Genomic DNA, 20648 nt, shown 5'->3' on the forward strand with positions numbered 1-20648 from the left:
ATAAATTCATTTTTGGGGAGGCTGAAGTCGTGTCTCTACACACAAGATGCTGAAGCCACAGAGCATCAGAGCCCCCCTGAAATCCTGCACCACAGAGGGAAGGAAATCACAAAAAACCACTGCCCCAGGATGGCTTTGTGGAATGATGAGAGCAGCAGCCAATGCCACCCCACTGTCACTGTCACCCCCCCAGTGTCACCCCCCCAGTGTCACCCCCTGTCACAGCACTGACCTCACTGGGCACCTCCTCCATCCCTGCCTCCCTCACCCACACAAAGGTCACAAATGAGGTCACCCAGGCCCTGGGGCTCTTTAGAGTTGTGTAGGAATTTTTTTTTTTTTTCCTTTTTAGGGGAAAACATTCTGCTGTCAAGCTGCTTTCAGCTCCTTACAGGAACAAGCCTAAAAAATCCCTCTCTAAAAGAACTTCTTCAAGTGACTGCAGGGCAGGGGGGGTGTTTTGTTGTAATTACATTTTCCTAATTGAAAATCTCGCAGGTATACGTACAGTAAAAATTCCCTTTGCTTCTTCTCATCACTGCTTTATTTTCCCCCTAATTTCTCCCAGCTGAAGGAGTGATTTTTTTTTGTTAGCCACCTGCACAACATCATAAACCCAGAGCACAACAATACTTACAAGCTAATTGGAAAAAAGTTCTATTCTGGGGTTGTGAAACACTCAGAACCTCCTAATGACCACACAGCCCATCCAAACCATTTCACCATTAAGCTCTGCCAAAATCTTGATGAAGCATTCTTACCAAACAGCCCTGGCACTTGTGCTTCACCCAGAAATCTTATTTCCAGCTTGCAGCTGTGTGCTCCCAACTCTGAAGTCTGGTTGACTCTGACTTGCAGTTTTGACAATGAACACGGATATTACAGGAAGCACAAGCAGCCAATTCTCTAATTTTTATTCACAGCAAGCCATTTCTGTAGTCCCTCATTTTGCACCACTCCTTCCTCCCCACCAAACCCAGGCACCACACCAGCTTGTTTCAAACTGAAACAAAACAGCAAAAAATACCCTGTGAAAGACCCAACTTCGTTTAGATGACTCCTCACAATTAAAAGCAGGCTCAGAATGAGCTCTCATTGCATCTGGAAGCTGCTGCTGGATGGGGTCAGTGCCAAGGAGAGGCTGCCAGGGACAGCCCAGCTCCTTCTCACAGGGCAGCAGCTCCTGCTCGTTTGCTCTCAATCCAATTCTATTTCCTCCACACCAGCCACTTCCTGGGCTTATTTCTGCAGGGCTCTCACCCCCTGCAGCTGAGCTGTGACCAACAGCTCCAGGTTCCTGCTCACCAGGGGCTAAGAGCAGCCCCAATTCACTCTCCACTGTGACCCCAGCACATTCCTTTCCTTTCCTTTCCTTTCCTTTCCTTTCCTTTCCTTTCCTTTCCTTTCCTTTCCTTTCCTTTCCTTTCCTTTCCTTTCCTTTCCTTTCCTTTCCTTTCCTTTCCTTTCCTTTCCTTTCCTTTCCTTTCCTTTCCTTTCCTTTCCTTTCCTTTCCTTTCCTTTCCTTTCCTTTCCTTTCCTTTCCTTTCCTTTCCTTTCCTTTCCTTTCCTTTCCTTTCCTTTCCCTCCCATCAGGATCTGTGTTTTTCAAGCCCACTCTTATTTCAGCTCAGAGCTCTGCTGTGTTTGCCCCTCAATGAATAAATGAGTGAATGAATGAATGAATGAATGAGTGAATGAATGAATGAATGAATTTCTTCTCTGCCTGTTCCCAGTGGTTTCCTGCTTTTCCCATCTGCTAAAATAAATGCAAGCTGGCTGCTCTCCAGGCAGGTGGGTCGGTGCATGCAGCACAGCAGACGAGACAGAAATTCACAGGGTGCCATTCATTTCTGTGGGGTGTGTGCATGGCAAGGAACAGGCACTGGGAGCACTGGGAGCACTGGGAGCACTGGGAGCACACCAGTGTGGAACTGGGGACACTGCCTGGCTCAAGGGAGGACACGGCACAGCAGGACCTTGGCCAGCTGCAGAAGACAAACAAATAAAGCTGCAAATAAAGATAAAGCAGCCAAAGTGCACAGGCAGCCAGGATTTGGCTCTCAGGACAAGCTGTGGCTGCCACAGCAGCTGCTGGAGCAGACATTGCTCCTTCTGCTCCAAAAACACAGGGCAGGAGCAGCAGGGGACACAGGAGGAGAGGACAGCAAGCCCAGGTGGAAAGATGAGCCTCCCTCACCCCTGCCCACCATCAAACCCACTCTGACCAGCTCAGGGTGAATTTAAAAATCATTGTGACCATTTGTGTCCCAACACTGAATTTCTGCTCTTCACTGACGGAGCCTGGGGGAAAAAGCAGGGAATGGCACTGCTCCCAGGAGAATATCCCTGAAGTGTGGGGAAAATCAGGCAGGGGAGAAGGTGCAGGATGAGTGGGAAGCCAGCTGTCCTTGAGAGCTTGGGACAGCCAGAGTCTGCTGCTTAGAAAATATTAGAGTACTCCTGTGAATCATAACTTTAATGAGAATTTGATTATTAATGTAGCCCCACTTAGAACTAGGAGAATAGTTTCAAATTAATAAGGGAGGTAGAGACAAGTGGCAATGCCTTTTTTCTTCCTGTTTATGGAGGATTATTGTCAACAGCTGGGCTGCAAAGAGACACAAACTTCACCAGTGTTGGGAAGAAAAAAAACAACCAAAAAACAAAAACCCAAAGTAAGAACTGAAAAATATCAGGATCCTCTAGGAAGAGCAAAGCAAGGAAAATCAGCCTGAAAATGGCAAAAAAAATCAAAGAATAGAGTGCACCCCTCCTGGAAATGTGGAGGGATGAGCCTTGCTGTGGGGAGCAGGAGATGAGCCTGAAGGATCTCAGAGCTGGCAGCTCCTGGGCACTGCTCTTGGAAGGAGCATTCACAAAAGGACAGGTGACACCTCACGATTATTTCCCCATTGGCTGAGGATTGACAAAAGGAAGGATGAAAGAAATGGAGTGTTTTAAAATTCAAACTCATTTCAGAGAGAGAGCTGTTCAGAGAAATGGCCTCAGAGGAAATTTTTCAAAGCGAAGCACAGAGAACTCATCAGCAGAAGCCAAAAGCCTGGGAGTGCCATGGAGAGGGGCAGCGAGTTCTCACAGCCCTGGGGAGCACCAGAACCCGGACCCACCCAAAGGGACAAAGAGCTCTGACCAGGGACACACACACAGGCTGAACAGCAGAGAAGTGCTTTCAGAAAAAAATAAATATATATCTATATAATTTAACCAGTGTCACCAGGGTGAGCAGGGTGAGCAGGGGTGGCCCCCAGCCCCTGTCAGTGCTGGCTGGGTGCACAGAGCTGTCTGTGCTCACTCCTGAGCTCCAGGGCTGGCACTCTGATCCCACAGGGATTTCAATGTTTCTGCAAGAAGGAATTCAAGCCCACGAGTGTGCAGCCGTGAATAAATGACTCCCGTGGTGACCGTGGCCCAGCACATCCCTGCTCTGCTCACACTGGCCAGCTGCAGGACAGCCACTCCCGGCTCACACAGTGCCAGCCAGCAGGGCACAGTGCCCAGGTGACACCACACGAATGACATGGCACCTTCTACAAAGCAGCACCCACTTCACACAGGCTGGCACGGCATTCAGGTGTGTGCACAGGTGACCTCCCAGCCCCTGAGCCACCACACTGCCACCAGGCACTGCCAACCCTGGGAGACACCTGGAGCTCTGCACAGGGGCTGCCCCTGCTGCACAAACGCACACAGGCTGCAAGACACTGCTCACAATTAACTTCTCCAGAAAGCAAAAGGCAAAATGAGCAAATAAGTTTGTTCTGCTAGAGCAGAAGGAACAGTAGAGTTGATTGCCTTTGTGTATTTTTATACTACATTGCATAATATGCTCACACTGATGTTCAGCACCGTAAATGACATAAAAAACAACCCAAGGCAGCAGGCACAGCAGAGCTCCAAAAAAAAAAAAATCATATTTCACATTCCAGTGCATGAAGTGAACGCTGCACTCCTCCAGCTTACAGCAGTCTATCGAAGTTAGCAAAGACAAATGGGTGGCTTAGAAAAAAAGATATTGTTTCAACACCAGGCTATAAATTGGCTTCTGGTTTTTAGGAGGTAGTAAGTTTTTATTTTAGCACAAGGAAAAACCACTTTTCAAACTAAACACTGCCTGCTGTACCTGGGGAGCTGCCTTGGGCTGCCACACTCACTCCTGTCCTGCTTTGAAAGCTCCCAAAGCAGAGCCAAGTCCCTGTTGGGTGGCATTACTGTGTTTATGCCTACTGGGACTTTACACAGCTCCAAAGAAATGAGAACATTTGTTCTGCAAGTTGATTGAGAAACTTCAAACCACGGGAAGGAGGCTGCTGCTGGAAATGCCTGAAATGCGTGGATTCACACCAGCTCCACTTAAACAAAAAAAATACCAAGGAAAGCTTCAGAGCAATTTGCAGCAGAGGAATATTTGGCCCAAACAACTGCAAAACAAACTCGGGAGTACCCGGGGCTGTGAACCCCCGTTCCTGGGCACTGCAGGGCTTGCACAGCTCCAGTTTGCAATCCCTGCTCTCAGCACCGTTCACACCATGCCCAGTCTGCTCCCTGCCCTGCACACCACATTAACACTCACATTTAACATCAAAAACACTGCTCTTTTTATTATTAGCCCCCACAACCCCACTTGAACTTTAAGTGACTGCAGGAAATCTTGCAATGAATTTTTAACAGCTTCTCAAAGAGTTCATTTAGGGAACGAGGTCTTTGCAGGTTACAAGCACACCCACCTTTCCTCCCACCTTTACATTTACAAATCTGTAACTTCCATTCTACCCATGTGCTCTGCTCCCGAACCGAAATTCTACAGAGCATTTTGCAAATTTTCATTAGCATTTTAGTCTAATTTAGTCTAATTATTTATCTAATAACTCCACAGCAGATACACAACTGACAAAGAGTTCCGTGCTCCCCACTGCACACCCTGCCCCGTCCCCAGCAGGGACAAGGGGACACGAGCTGCAGAGCCCAGGTGAGCCCAGGTGAGCCCAGGTGTGCCCAGGTGTGCTGCCCCAGCCCCAGAAGGGTCCTACCTGTGCCAGAGCTGTGTGAGCAGGCTGGGAGCAGCCGAGGCTGGGACCGAGCCAGCAGGGGCTGGGAGCTGCTCTCCTGCTCCGGAGCTGCCATGCAGATGTGGGATGGAGCTGAGTCACTGCCACTGCCACTGTCACTGTCCTGTCACTGCCACTGTCCTGTCACTGCCACTGTCACACTGCCACTGCCACTGTCCTGTCACTGCCACTGTCCTGTCACCGTCACTGCCACTGTCACACTATCACTACCCTGTCACTGCCACTCTGCCACTGTCATCGATGGGGCTGTCCTGTGCATCACCAGGCTGAGTCACTGCCACTGTCACTATCCTGTCACTGTCATTGTCACTATCCTGCCACTGCCACTCTGCCACTGTCACTGCCACTCTGCCACTGTGGGATGGAGCTGTGCATCACCAGGCTGCAAGGACAGCGAGCAGAGATGAGTCACTGCCACTGCCACTCTGTCACTGCCACTCTGTCACTGCCACTATGTCACTGCCACTCTGTCACTGCCACTGTCACACTGTCACTGCCACTGTCACACTGCCACTGGCACACACTGAATGGCTCTGGGCATTTTCTGGCTGGGTTTTTGCTGGCATTGTTGTGTCTCACACGGGCTGGGCTCAGCTCTGCTGCTCCTGTCCTGGGCTCAGACCCTGCCCTCCCCCAGCAGAGCTCTCCTCTCCTCTCCTCTCCCACCAGGTGAGACAGCACAGGGGAGCCTCCCTTGGCTGTATCTGACATTGCAGCGCTGAAGTTTCTCTCCGGGAATGCTTTGCATATCACACATTAATAGATAATATTAATCACACATTAATGGATTCTGACTAACAGCTTTAGCTCCACATCATGTCCAGACCAAGCTCCCTGCTGTGGGCAGAGCCTGGGAGGGCACGGGAACAGCTGTGGGTGAACACAGCACAAACTGTGCTGTGACAGGCTGTGTGCACACTGTTCCTCATCTACTTATTCTCCAGGAACTGAAAATAATGGGAATTTCACTAAAGGTTTAGGCAGAACGAGCCCGGAGCTCAGGCTGGCCAGAGAAGCAGGAATAACCCATCAGAAGAATTCCTTCCCTGGCGAGGAACTGCAAGGAGCTGCCCAGGCTGGTGTGGAGCCTCTGTCCTTGGAGCTGCAGCTGGGCAGGACACCCAGCGATCCGGGCTAGCCACCAAGGGGCTGCACTAGCCACCCCCTGCCAGGGACTCAGCACTCACATTTCTGTCACCCTGCTGTGCCCCTGAGGCTCACAGGCTGCTGTGCCCACGTTCCTGCTCAGGTGACATTTCCCCTTTTATTTCCCATGGAGGTTCTCAGCAAACCCCAAAACGGGAGTGGGAGCTGCCCAGAACAAGTCTGTCAGCTTCTGGGCAAGTAAAACCCCCAAGGAACGCCCCTCCTCTCAAGCTGCAATCATTAGAAGCCCACGGTTCTTGGCCAGCCCAAGCCACTAAACCTGAGCACAAAGCCACCAAAGCTGAGCCACAAAGCCCCTGAGCCACCAAACCCCTAAACCTGAGCCACAAAGTCACCAAAGCTGAGCCACAAAGCCCCTGAGCCACCAAACCACTAAACCTGAGCCACAAAGTCACCAAACCTGAGCCACCAAACCACTAAACCTGAGCCACAAAGTCACTAAACCTGAGCACAAAGCCACCAAACCTGAGCACAAAGTCACCAAAGCTGAGCCACAGTCACCAAAGCTGAGCACAGAGCTGATCTCTGGCAGCCACTCGTGCTGTCCCACAGGCACAACAGGAGTTTTTGCAGCTCGGACTGCACCGTGGACGTTGACATTGCCTTCACACCTAAAGCAGCTGGATTTTAATTGTATTTCTGGCTCACTCTCCATCACAGGAGTCAAGACCTGGTCAGATCAGGCTTTTTGATCTAGCCAAGGCTGGATCACCTCCATGCACACCCCCAGCTCACAGCATTTCACTGCTGCTGCTCCTGGCAGATGGAGAGCTTAGATGAAAACAAGCAAATACCGGGGAAAAACTATTCCAGAAAAAGCTGAATATTTATGGCTTGTACACAGAAACCCGACTGGCAAGCGAATGCTTCAGGTAGAGATAAAAGGAGTGACAGAAGAGGAACTTTTATCTATGCAGGCTACATTTAATGACTGCATCAACATTTGCAGGTGATTAGGGCCGACCTAAGAGCTTTGTTGTTCCTTTGTTCTGTTTCTGAAGGGCTCGGACTTTATTTATTCTTTTTCTTCTTTTTTTTTTTTTTTTTTTTCTTCCTTTCCACCCCCCCCCCCCCCCCGTCCATAGCTGCAACTAAATATAATGTTTGGCTTTTAAAGACCTATTTCCATTTATAGAATGCAGCTGACAGGCTGGGGATGATGTTTCCAGCAGAGGCATTGCCAGGATCACGCTGGGTGGATGAGGCTCAGGGACAAGCTGAGGATGTCAGGGCTGGCAGCATCCAGCGAGCCTGGCCCCTCTGGATGTTTTTCTGCTTTTCCTTGAGGAGCTCAGCCCCAGCTGGTGTCCCTGCAGTGCCACCAGGGCCAGGGGACACTGCTGAGCCACTGCTCCCCTCTGACTGCTCGCTGATTTATTTAATTATGGAGCCACAAGGATGTGTGGTCAAGCTGCCAGCCTGCTTTCCCTGAAACAATTCCCTGCTCTGGAATTGCTTGTGCTGGACAATCCTGCTTCCCCCCGGATCTGCTCAGCAGCGTCACAGCCACGCTGTCCCAGGCACAGGGGACACACAGGGGACAACAGGGCCAGGACACCAAGGGTGGGCACCGAGCCCAGAGAGGAATTTCCATGGACTGAACCCTCAGACCCAACAAATGCCTCCACAGCAGTGTCAGAACAAACCTACAGCACCTCCACACCCATTCCAGCTCTGCCTTTCATCTGTACATCAAATGTTCTGGTAAAATGTTTTATCAGATTATGCTGATAAAATCAGTTCGATCCAGGTACTGCTTTTCTTTCGAGGTGGGGCAAAACGTCACCAGGTGAATCTTCCTGAAAGGACATTCCTGCTCACCAGTGAATTCCTCTTGCCAGATGCTGATGTGAACGCTCACAAATCATGGACGATTTCCAACAGATGTGCCACCCTCAGTGAGACAAACAAGGAGGTTTTTTTGAAGGCAAGGATGGCATGAAGCCGTGAGTGATTGCTCCGTGCAGATGACTTCAGTACAAATATTTTAACTCATGTACACCAGGGGATATTTTTCAAGGGAAGATGTTTTCCTTGAGCTGATGCTTAGGTTACTCATTTGGAATGATTTACACTACAGACACCTCAGCCTGTCCTAGCACGACCAGAGCAGCACCAATGGCACAAAGAAAACACAAGATTTCTTTTCTGCAAAATTATTTGTTACAGAACTCAGAAACGGGCCTGAACTCAGGACAAATGAAAAAGTGTCACAGAAAATAATCCAATGAAACTGCAAGGTGCTCCTTGAACCCAATTCCATCCCCTTCACAGCAAAAACCAAAGACTAACATACAGCTAACCAGCAAAGACTAAATTAAAACCGGTTTTGATGGTGTTACCTACACTGTTTTCCTTCCATGTCCTTCCCACATGTGTCCCATGTCATTCTGACCACACCAGGGCACCTCCTTCACATGAAATTCCATTTTCCAACACCCTGCAGCCCCAGCCAGGCACACTCAGCGCTGACATCTGCTGTGGCTGTTGGGGAATTCTCCTGCCCCGGACCCCAGCTCAGCCAGGGAGCATCTCCTGGGGCCAGAGGTGGCACAAGGCAGGAGCAGCAGGGGCTGAGAGCAGCCGAGCTTTGCCCCATTTCACCTTCCCTTCCCTCCTGCCAGTGCTGCTCTCCCCATCCAGGACTGACACAGCTCCCAGCTGAGGGCAACGGGGGAAAACCAATCTGCCCTGGCACGGCAGCTCTGGGCTGCAGGGACTGCTCTGGGAGGGGGGCAGCAGCAAGGCAGGAGGCAGCAATGCAGGAGGCAGCAATGCAGGAGGCAGAAATGCAGGAGGCAGCAAGGCAGGAGGCAGCAATGCAGGAGGCAGCAGTGCAGGAGGCAGCAGTGCAGGAGGCAGCAATGCAGGAGGCAGCAATGCAGGAGGCAGCAATGCAGGAGGCAGAAATGCAGGAGGCAGCAAGGCAGGAGGCAGCAATGCAGGAGGCAGCAAGGCAGGAGGCAGAAATGCAGGAGGCAGCAATGAAGGAGGCAGCAATGCAGGAGGCAGCAGTGCAGGAGGCAGAAATGCAGGAGGCAGCAGTGCAGGAGGCAGAAATGCAGGAGGCAGCAATGCAGGAGGCAGCAGTGCAGGAGGCAGCAGCACAGGGAGCTGCCAGGGCTGGCTGCAGGTCAGAGCAGAACCTGTGTGGGTGCACCCATGGGGACAGAAAGGGACAGAGGACAGAAAGGGACAGGGGACAGAAAGGGACAGGGGACAGGAGTGGAGATGGGACAGGAGTGGGGAGGGGACAGACCGGGGAGGGGACAGGAGTGGCAGAGCCGAGCTGGAATCAAGGTGGGAGGGGTGCACTCTCTCACTCAGTGCTCGGAAAGCTCTGCTGGAACAGCAGCAACAGCCCCAGAGATGCTCCACCAGGCATCCTGCCCCCAGAGCTGCCCCAGGCACCTCCATCCCAGCACACTGCCCTGCCCAGCGCTGAGGGAAGGGTCTGGATGGCAGTGCCACAACCTTGGGACTCCTGGGTGGATCCCAGACCTGCCCAGACCAGGCAGGCACCGTTCTCTGCCCCTGCTGCAAGAAATGAAAGCAGCAGAGCCAGGCTGGGAGGGGGCTGCGAGCACGTGTGAACCCCCAGAGGATGTGGCTCTGTGAGCCTCAGCACAGCTTAAATGCAGATGCTCTTGATCCAATTACTTGAGGCTTAACCAAATAATTACAGAGGACATTTCCTACTCACTGTGCTCAGATCTACTCCTTGTCATCTGCCAACAATTCCATTATTAAAACACAGATCACAGCAACGTTAATAAGACACAGCAGTTTGCCCAGTGCCCAGGCAGGCACAGATGGGCAGTTCTGTCAGTTGTGCTCCCCACATCCATTTCCACGCTGCTTTCTGCACAGTCTGAGCCCCGGCTGAACGGCACCTATTGACCCCTATCAGAGCCCCAGCCCACGCCCACGAGGGGAGAGCCTGTCCTGCTCTGGACCCCCTGAGCAGCCCTGGGAGGAGGCAACAACACCACAAATTCCCTTCAGGACGTGGGGACTGCTCATTCTTGCTGCTGTGACATCTGTCACATGCTCTGTCCCCAAACCTGGCCAATTCCTCACATCTCCTCTCCTTCTCTGCCACGAGAAGTGCAAGACATCACCCAGATGTGATTGCAGCAAACAATAAATCCCTTTATCAATGGTGCTGCCCTGAAGTCAGCAGATGCAAATCTGGATCTGACTTTCCAGCTTATACAGCATTTCTTTCCACAAGATCATTAAACTGCAGGCTCAAAGTTACAGTTTAAATCATGTCTTTTTGCAGAAAAGTCTAAGCTCCAAACAATCAAACTGTGATTCATAATCTGTCTTTTCAGTCAATATATCATGTCTAGCAAACATTGATTTACATGTAAGATTAGACTTTGTGGCTCTACTTTCCAAAGCTATTCAATAACAGCAATCACAGCCAGCAATTGATAGGTAATTTTTCTAGTACACACAAATTAATCGTTGCTAATTTGACCCTAAATGACAGAAGTTTCATGATTCATTTTCCCATCCAAAACTGCAGGTTTTGGTCACATTATTCTTCCCCTGCACCTTGTCCTCTGACTATAAACTCTTTGCTCACATCTCATTCTTTCAAAGTTTTGTGTATTTGGTAGAAATGCAGCCTTGCCTTCTCCATTTCTGCCCTGAGGCTCACCCAGGGCTCAGCTCCTGCCACTGCAGGTAAAATAAATCCTGTGGGGAAGGGCAGAGCAGCAGCCTCACCAGGGGATTGTCATTTTAACACCTGGCTGCTGCTACGGGGCTGCTTTATTAATAGAAAGGATCACACAGAGCCTGAGGCAAATTAAAATTCCAATTCTGCTGTTCTGTGTCAGTGTGGGACATGCCAGGCTGCTGTTTGATTTGGTTTCTAGCAAAGCAAGCTAACAAACTTCCTTCCAAGCCATTAATTCAGACATGCAATAAGCCCAGCACAACTGCTCTGGCTCATTAAAGCAATTTGAGGTAACCTGCACTCATTAGAGCAGCCACCATCCCATCCCTGGCACTGCAGCCTTGTTTTCAGCAGAGCTGACCTGCTGGGCCAAATGCCTCTTCTGTTCAATGGGATTTTTACCTCTAGGATGTCCAAGGAGCCCCAAGGCAGAGATTTCTCCACTCTGAGGGCTGGGTGTGTGTTTGCTCTGCCCTGGGCTTTCCAGAAGAGAATTGCAATGTGCATTTCCCATCACTGCTGCTCCTTCTCTCTCACATCTGTCCTCAAGGAAGGGGGACACATCTGGAACAGCAGCTCTCAAACATTCTGGCTCTCCCCAGATGTTCCTTCTCCCTCCCCCACGTTCCAAACACTGAAGTCTCCCCTCAAAACCCAGATGTGGACGATGTTCCCTCCAGTGAACAATGGAGCTGCTCTTCCCACCCTCCTCTCCCCACTCCTGACACCTCAGTTCAGCACTACCAGCACTCAAATATCAGCCCGAGAAAGTAGAAGGCTGAAATTCAGCTTTGTGAGGAGCTGAGAGCAGGGAGGATGTTTTTATAAAGATGGATTGCAATCCAGCCCACCAGTCCCCAGGCCACAGCAAGCATTCCATTCCTGACATCAGCAGGAGCCTTCCCCACCTACGGTGTCAGCCCTGAGGGTGAAGGAGACTCCTGGAAAAATGGAGCAGAGTGTTCCCAACACCAGCAGATCACATGGAGTACAGCCAAATTCACCAGCAGGCCACCGAGCCTGCACACTGAAAGCCAGGATCTGTTTCATATGATCTATAAATTCATCATTTATAAACTATTTCTATATTATGTTTATATTTAATATTGCCATTGTGAAGTGGATACACTCTGGCCAAAGGCACCTGACCCGTGGAGCTGTGCCACACTGAAAGCCAGGATCTATTTCCCATTATTTATAAATTTATCATTTATAAACTATTTCTGTATTATGTTTATATTTAATATTACCATTGTGAAGTGGATACACTCTGGCCAAAGGCACCTGACCCGTGGAGCTGTGCCCTGTGCCCCAGGGTCACTGCTCAGTGACTGCTCTCAGTCACAGCTGAGTCCTCACAGCTCATTCGTGTCACACTCACCAGGTCAGAGGGAAACACATTTTCTTTCAATCTAGGATTCTCCTCAACTGAGAAGCACTAAAAGAAAAAGAACAAACCCATTTATGTGTATAAAAAGTGAAATAAATTACCCTGTAATCGTCAGGGTTTCAATGATCTCTATCAAATCCCTATCTAAATCTATCTAAATCTATCAAATCTATCTAAAGCTATCTAAATCTATCAAAATCTATCTAAATCTATCAAATCTATCAGATCTATCTCTATCAGCTGTCTCACAGCATAGATGTGCTCAGGGATTTACAGCAGCAGCCCCTCACTGCCCCAGCACAGCACAGGCTGGAGTGTGCTGGAGGAAATCAGGAAATAATCAGGAATTAACTGGGAGTCAGTGGGCACAAGCCAAAGGAAAACAGCTCCAGGGAGGACAAGGCACAAAGCCTGGTCTGGGGGGTTAAACCCTGGCCCAGGACGAGGAGGAGGAGGAGAAAAGGCAGCACATCTCCTACCTTGAGCTCTGCACCTCCAGCTCCTGCCCGTGCCATCAGTGCTGGCTCCCTGGGACAGCAAACCCAGCCCAAGCCTCCATCCACAGCATGGCTGCAGCTCGGCTTAACAAAACCCAGCCAGGGGAAGGGAAGGGAGCAGCCAGGGAGGGTGAGTGGGTCTGGGCCAGCTCTGCCCCTGGGTCCAGCACCGAGCTGTGAGCCCAGGCTGGCTCACCCTGCTCACGATGGAGAACAGCCCCGAGGGAGCAGGGACACCACAAACCCCTCCTGGCAATCAGCGTTTGCATTTCAGCTCTGCCTGCCCGCCTTGGGCTCTAGGCAACGTATTTGTACTTCACTGGACACAGCTTTCCTAATAACCATTGCTGTTCCTGGTAATTTTTAATGAGTTGTTGCAAGGCAATTTCACTTCCTTCCCCCTTCAGAAGGAATTTATTAAGAAGCTCTGTGTAGGAATAACAGACTCATCATCAGAGAAGCCACATGCCACGATCAGAATTAAAGGAGCCATCTGTTTCTTTACAGTCACGCACATCCCCAACAAAAAAGTACACACATGACATATGTCATTACTTCCACTTTCCTGAGAGAAAATATTTGTCATGATTGCCTCCCACAGGAGCACAGGAAGCACCAGCAGCTCTCAGTGCTGGAGGAACTCCTCCCACCACAGCTCTGCAAGCTCTGGGCTCAGGTTTTATCTGTGCCTCAGCCCAGCAGAGCTTTCCATGCCTCCCTGAATCTCTGCAAACTTATTCTGCACAAGATCTGCAGCTGGGCTTGGTTTGATGCTCCCCAGCAGCAGCAGCAGCAGCAGGACTGCCCTGCTGAGCTCCACACACACACTCGTGTCTCACCATTTAAGAGTCCATTTAGGAAATTACACTGCTCACTGGATGATGTATTTCCATGTCAGTATGTTGTAATACACAATTTTTTTCCCCCTTTCATCTGATTTCCAAACGCAGTGACCAAAGCAGTGATGGGAATGCACCAGGCACTCCAGGACACCGAGTTCCAGGCAGTCGCAGGCAATGGGGTGGAACTGCCCCTCTGTGCTCTGCTCCTCAGCCCACAGCGTGGCCAGCAGAGCCAGGAGCTGCAGGTGCCTCACAGGTAACTCACCTGCAGCACCAGCACACACCTGGCTCCTGCCAGCCCAGCCTCAGCACACTGGGATGTTTGTAAAGCACCCAAAGTGCCCTGTGCTCATGCCAGGGGCTCTCCTGGAGCTCAGCATCTCTCCTGGCCACGTTCTGGGCACCCACAGCCACTGCTGTCCCCAGGCTCCTGCACACCACACCTGCCTGCATCCCTCTAAAGGCTGCTCAGGTAAATGAATGTCTGCACTGCCCCCAGAGCTCAGCTCTGTGCTGGCTTCAAACTGCACCTGCCCAAAGGAAGGAACTGAAATAACTGGGACAATTCAAATAATCAGAGCTTGTTTAACCCAGCCAGTCCCCAAAGCCCTGAGCTCCTCTGTGCAGGTACAGAGTTACACCTGCCCAGGAGGAACCAGAGACAGAGCTGGGCCCAGAGCTGGGCTTAGAGCTGGGCTCACAGCTGGGCTCACAGCTGGAATTGCAGAGTCAGAGCTGGGCTCACAGCTGGGCTTAGAGCTGGGCTCACAGCTGGGCTCACAGCTGGAATTGCAGAGTCAGAGCTGGGCTCACATCTGGACTCACAGCTGGGACAGGGTGAGGCTGCTCAGGGCACCCATCAAATGCCAGCCCTGCTCTGGCACAGCTCCCTCTGCCCGGCCCTACCCACACAGACACCAGGGACAAACGTTCTGGAAAAAACCTCTGTTGTAAAATCCACCTGAAACATCTCCTCCTCTTCTCCCTGCCCTGCCTCAGCTCAAACCCTCAGGAGTTCAGGGCTTCCCACTGTGCCACTGAGACATCCTGAAAGGATTTCTTCACACAAATCACAGAGTGCCTTAATTTAAGTTTGTCTGACCTGGCTTGTTACCCTTGCTTTCAGTTATGGAAAACCTTTAAATAGGAACAGCAAAAGATAAAAAAAAAAAAAAAAAAAAGAAAAAAGAGAAGTAAAAGCTGTCTCTGGTTCAGCTTTTCTCTCTGCAGACCTGGGTGTTTTTGCTGGAGCTGCTCAGCAGAGGCCAGGAGAGAAGCTCTGAAGGTAAAACCCCAGCAGCTCTGCAGGGATGTTTGGATGTTTGGATGTTTTTGGATGTTTGGATGTTTGGATGTTTTTGGATGTTTGGATATTTGGATGTTTGGATGTTTTTGGATGTTTTTGGATATTTGGATGTTTTTGGATATTTGGATGTTTTTGGATGTTTGGATGTTTGGATGTTTGGATGGTTTTGGATGTTTGGATGTTTGGATATTTGGATATTTGGATGTTTTTGGATGTTTGGATGTTTTTGGATGTTTTTGGATGTTTGGATGTTTTCCCTCAGCCCTGTGCTCTCCCTGCAGTGCTCACACACCAATGGCCCTGCTGGCCGTGCTCTGTGCCCCTGCACGTTGTGTAAATTCTGGGTCACTTCAGTGGCAAACACTGAGCCCGTGCCTGCCTGCTCTGCTCCTGTGCCATCCTGCAGCAGCACTGCCCTGCCACGGCAAACAGCCCCTGAACTCAGCGGGGGACAGGGGGGACAGGAGGGGACAATGAGGGGACAATGAGGGGACAATGAGGGGACAATGAGGGGACAGGGAGGGGACAGGGAGGGGACAGGAGGGGACAGAGAGAGGACAATGAGGGGACATGGAGGTTCAGGAGGGGACAGAGAGGGAACAGGGAGGTTCAGGAGGGGACAATGAGGGGACAGTGAGGGGACAGTGGGGGACAGGAGCACGGGCAGGTGCTGCAGACCGTTCCCTGAGCCGAGCTCAGTCCAAGCTGAGCTGCAGGGAGGGCTGGGGGCTCTGCTCGGGGTGTGCAGCCCCGGCTCCCTCTCAGCCCCAGGGAAACGCTTCAGTTTTCTCACACGTGCCACAGCAGCAGCCGAGTTTATAAAACAAAAAAAAAGCATTCTGAATGGAGAGTATTTGCTGCAAAGTTTCTTCTGGCTAATTAAAAAAGTTCTTTATCTCTCTTTGCATGTCTAATTTGGCTTCAGATCTTAAAGTGGTTATTTCCAAAAAAAAAAAAAAAAAAGACAGCTAGAAGATGCACAATAAGTTTTGGCAAAATAAAAACTTTTATGCAAAACTGACCTGATTGTGGAAGAAGGAAAATGTGAACACAGCACGGATAATTGCAAGGATTTGTTATTCCAGCCATCCCAGTGACAGCTGCTCCTCTCTCTGCCTCGCTGATCTGCACTTCACAAAAAGCAGAAGGCATCAGACGCTGGTCACTCAGGAAGGTCACCCCTGGCTGTGACACAAACTTCCACCTCAATTATCCCAGGCTCATTTCTGACACAACAGGAATTTATTACTATACACACAATAACCAAATTCCAGAAAGCATCAACAGCAAAGCTGAAACACTTCGAAAATGGGACTGAGCTTGGAAAGAAATCTTAGAAGGGTGAATTTTCTGTCCTAACACTCCCAGGTTTTCCACTGGGAGTTCCTTCTCACTGTGATTTATCACTTTGATTTTGCTGGTTTTTCCTCATCTCATGTTCATGGATCACATTCCAGAACAAAGTCTGATTGCACTGCTCCTTCAGGATTCCTGCTCAGAAATCCAGGCACCACACTGGGAATACACCAAGCATCAGGAGAATCCTTAGCAGAAATGTTATTATTGCTTCCAAATGAACTTCCTCTTTTACTGAGAATTACACTGACCCTGCAGTTACACAGGCACCAATCGAACTCAATGAGTCTGCACAAAAAGCAACTGAATGGGGCCAAATGCAACAATAAAGGGTAAAAAAATTGCATTGAATAGTTTAAAAATTGCATTGAATAATATCATAATTAAAGAGTGAAAGATAAAATGGCAAAATTCTCCTGTCTGACCTGTGCTGTGATGCAGGCACAGGGTGTACCTGTCCTGTAATTTCTGAACTGGGGATATAAATGGCACTGCCAGTGACTTTCATGGATCTCCCCTGTGCAAATAAAACCCAGAAAACCCAAATGGCAATGACAGATTTGCAAAGGAAGAGAAAATTTCCACAGCAGCCTGAAGAGCAATGCAGGGGTAAAACACAAATTAAATAATGAAATAAAATAATGAAATAAAATAATGAAAGAAAATAATGAAAGAAAATAATGAAGGTACAGAGCACAGAGCTGAGATAAAAACCAGAACTGGCAAACAAATCAACACAGCCTGTGACACCCAGGGGCCACCACAGCCAGCGTGGCTCAGAGCAGGACTGGGATCAGCTGGGCTGGGATCAGCTGGGCTGGGATGAATTGGGCTGGGATGAACTGGGATGAACTGGGATGAACTGGGCTGCTCAGTCCAGCAAGGCTGGGACCAGCTCAGCCCAGCCCAGCCCAGCCCAGCCCAGCTGTGTCCCACTGCTCACGATTGTCACACTGAGAACCCAAGCCAGCTCCTGCCCCAGAACCCAGGGGATGCCCCAGCCTGGCACTGCCCACTCCTGCACCCACCATGAGGAAACAGAAAATGATTCCTATTCCACTGGGACACTGAACTCTGTTAATTGGTTCTGAAGAGACACAATCTGGAAATGGCAATTACAGTTACTGCAGCTGCTGAGGCAGAATGTGAGCAGCAGCCACGGACTCTAAATTGCACTTGAACAGCACTTTCCAAAATTCCCCAAGAAGACTGATAAACATAGACAGTCCTGCTGTGAGACTGAAGTGTGTTTTCCTAAAAATATCTTTCTGTTTTCATTTTTTACTGCCTTTTCTAGACCTTTTTTTTTTTTTTACACTCCATGCCTAATTGGAACAATAGAAAGGATAAATGTGGTGTGTGCCTGCCACAGCAATTACAGTGCTGAGACCCACAGCAAAGCTTTAATGCAAATGCATTTACTGCAATATCTGACACTATCAGAACCATTCAGTTAAAATGTCATATGGGACAGTCATAAAAGCACAGAATGGTCTGGGTTGGAAGGGACCTTTAAAGATCATCTGGAGCAACCTCAGAAGTCCTAAAGCTGTTCCAGTCTTGAAACCTGACCAGAGGAAGGCAGAAGAGGAGAATTTTCAGTAAGAATTAAAAGGGATTACATTGTTTGGACAATTTTTCCACTTCTATTGAAACATCAGCCACAGCTCCCACTCCCAAACTCTCTCCACTGTTGGAACACTGTTCACAGAACAGTTAAAAGCACAAAGTTCTTCTTTTCCAAGTGTATCACTCTTGTTATTCTGCTGGGATTGTTCTTCCTCCTCCCCAAAGAAGGCCATAAAAAGAACAAGATATATTTCATCATTAGATACAAAGCCAATCTCACACATTTCTTGGTTTCTTTCAGGAGCCATTAGGTAAAACTTAAAGAACAGGAAAGAAGCCCCAGTTAAAGTTCCATCAAAGTGAACTCTTCAGTCAGGAAATGCAATGATCTGTGCCAGCCTGGGGGCTCTCAATCCTGTCACAACAGTCCACAAGCACTGATGGTTATAAAATATCAGTTCTGAACTGCTCTTATTAATATTAAGCTGAACTAAACCACAAAGTTCAAACTTAGCTTAACTGGCATTAAAAAATAATGTGAGCACATTTAAACTGCACAGGCCCTGATCTGTGTGGTGAACACTTTCATTGGAGGTCATTTCAAGGCCCAGGGTAAGAGAAGCCTTTGCAGTGAGAAATGCAGGCTGTGACTTTACAAACCTGCCTGGATGTCACTGGGGAAGTGCCCGAGGGAATGCAGAGCCTTGCACAACCCCACCTGGCCCTGGAAGAGAGCAGGCACGGCAAGGTTTCTATTTTCAGGGGGTGCTAAAGGTCAGCCAGCTCAGCCCTCAGTCATGCAATGCCATCCCCACCTCAACCTGCACAGGCTTTTGTTCAAGGCATTTCCTGTACAGTAAAGGGTAAATTTTTTTTTTCCCAGGACATTACTGATCTGCAAGTTCACCTTCAGCAAACGGTGCCAGAAGTGCTCTCAGGAAAAAAAAAGAAATGGCACGATTACAACTTGAGCAGGAGATAGAAAATGTCTGTGAAAATATAATGAGAGCTTCTGGAATAGTGCTGTGATCTGCTCCCCTGAGAACAGCAAGGATCAGCAGGGCACAGCTTTAGGAAAATACAAAATATTTCCAGTTCCTGAAGAGCCACTGGCATGTCCTGGGAGCCACGGAACCCAGGCAAAATCCTCAGAGTGCAGGTGCCAGAGAGCATCCCTGCCCTGCACACATCACTGCACGTGGGCCTAAACCCCCTCCTTGGCAAGGGGAGCCCCAAAATGTGCCCTGGAGCAGGAGTGCCCTCCTCACCTGGCCATGGGTGACACCCAGCACAGCCCCAGGGCCCCCCTGGCTCCCAAAGCTCCAGGGCCAGATGTGGAACCACAGCTGGAGAGCAGCCCCTGGGCTGGAAAGGCAGCAGAGAGGAGCTGGCTGCAGGACTGGACTGTGCCAGCTGTGCCAGCTGTGCCTACAGGATTGGACTGTGCCAGCTGTGCCTGCAGGGCTGTGCCAGCTGTGCCTGCAGGGCTGTGCCAGCTGTGCCAGCTGTGCCTGCAGGGCTGTGCCAGCTGTGCCAGCCCTGCCCGTCCAGCCCCATCTCCCACAAGCTGCTCCTCCCCAGGCTCTGGGCAGAGCAGTCAGCCCCTGAGCTCTGCAGGCATTATATTTATCCCCTTTGCATTCAGCCATCACCCTGGGTCTGCTCTGGATGCAGTTTGCCACCAAAATACAATCAATCAATCTCAAGATCAATACTAATCAATCACCAAGAGCTGCCTGAGGCTGACCAGGGATGATCCCAGCCCCAGCACAGTGAGATGAAGAGCAGCATAGGTGTCACCCCTGACACTCGTGGCCTCACAGACAGAACTCCCTGCAGTGTCAGCCACAGCACTGCTGATGTTTGTACACAAACGGTGAGAAAGAACAGCAGGGGAGGAATTCATGTTTCAATTTGACAACTAAACTTGTACAGCAAATTGTAGAGAATCAGAACATCGTGAATTTTGACAGCTTTGTCAAAAGGAAGAAAGGAACAGCAGGGAAAAAATTGGAAGAAAGAACTCAAGAAGGAAAGACTGACCCCACTGGTCCAGGAGCCTTTCCAGCTGGAACATCACCAGCTCTGCTGGCACCAGAGCAGGGTCCAAGAAATTCTTGCTGCTTTTGGAGTCCACACACCTGACAGGAGAGCACCTGGAGTCCTTGAGATGCTGCCTGAGACTGTGAACGGCAGGAGCAGGGAGGGAGCTGCCCAGGTGTGTGGGAGCAGAGCACGAAGAGCCCAGGCAGCCCAGCCACAGCTCAGCCTGCCCTCTGCTCTGCCTCCACACCCCCTGGCCAACAGCAAACCCCTGGCTCAGCTCAGCAGCTGCTGAGGCTCCGCAGTGCCCAGAGCAGGGCACCGAACTGCAGGGACTCCTCCGTGGCCCCGGGAACAAAGGCAGAGCTTTGCCTGCAGCCTCCCTGAGCGAGGCAGGGAAAGGGGAAGAACTGAACTCGTGCCTTGTTCAAGTACAGCAGTTCTTGCTTCACTGCCATTTTTATTACTTGCTACTGCCTCGGGCCTGAGTTTACACGAAGTGAAGACGTGGAGGAACAAGGAACCATTTCTATTTTTTCTCTCCTCGCTCCCATAAATCAGAGTCACTGATGTTGCACAACTTTTGTCCCCATTATTTTCAGGATGGACTTTCCTGCTTCCCCATCACACCATGTTCTGTTTCATCAGAAGCCGAGCAGCAATTTCCTTCATAGCTCAGATCACAGACATAAAAACGTTCA

At 49.9% G+C, this 20648-nt stretch overlaps 1 protein-coding gene across 4 annotated transcripts in view; it reads right to left on the minus strand.

Annotated features, from left to right (window-relative positions):
• Positions 1 to 20648, minus strand: part of FGF13 (fibroblast growth factor 13) — a 160965-nt gene that overhangs the window by 78089 nt on the left and 62228 nt on the right. Inside the window, exon 1 of one of the 4 annotated variants that reach the window (XM_014885009.2) lies at positions 12814 to 13108. The exons of 2 other annotated variants lie outside the window; for them this stretch is intronic. The gene's annotated coding sequence lies outside the window, so the exon portion shown is untranslated. Of the gene's footprint in view, positions 1 to 5048; positions 5070 to 12813; positions 13109 to 20648 lie in introns of those variants that run through there. One more of the 4 variants, XM_088173409.1, reaches the window with a different exon arrangement.

The sequence above is a fragment of the Sturnus vulgaris genome, chromosome 14, assembly GCF_052056855.1.
Source record: "Sturnus vulgaris isolate bStuVul1 chromosome 14, bStuVul1.hap1, whole genome shotgun sequence".
In the NCBI taxonomy this organism is placed as follows: Eukaryota; Metazoa; Chordata; class Aves; order Passeriformes; family Sturnidae; genus Sturnus; species Sturnus vulgaris.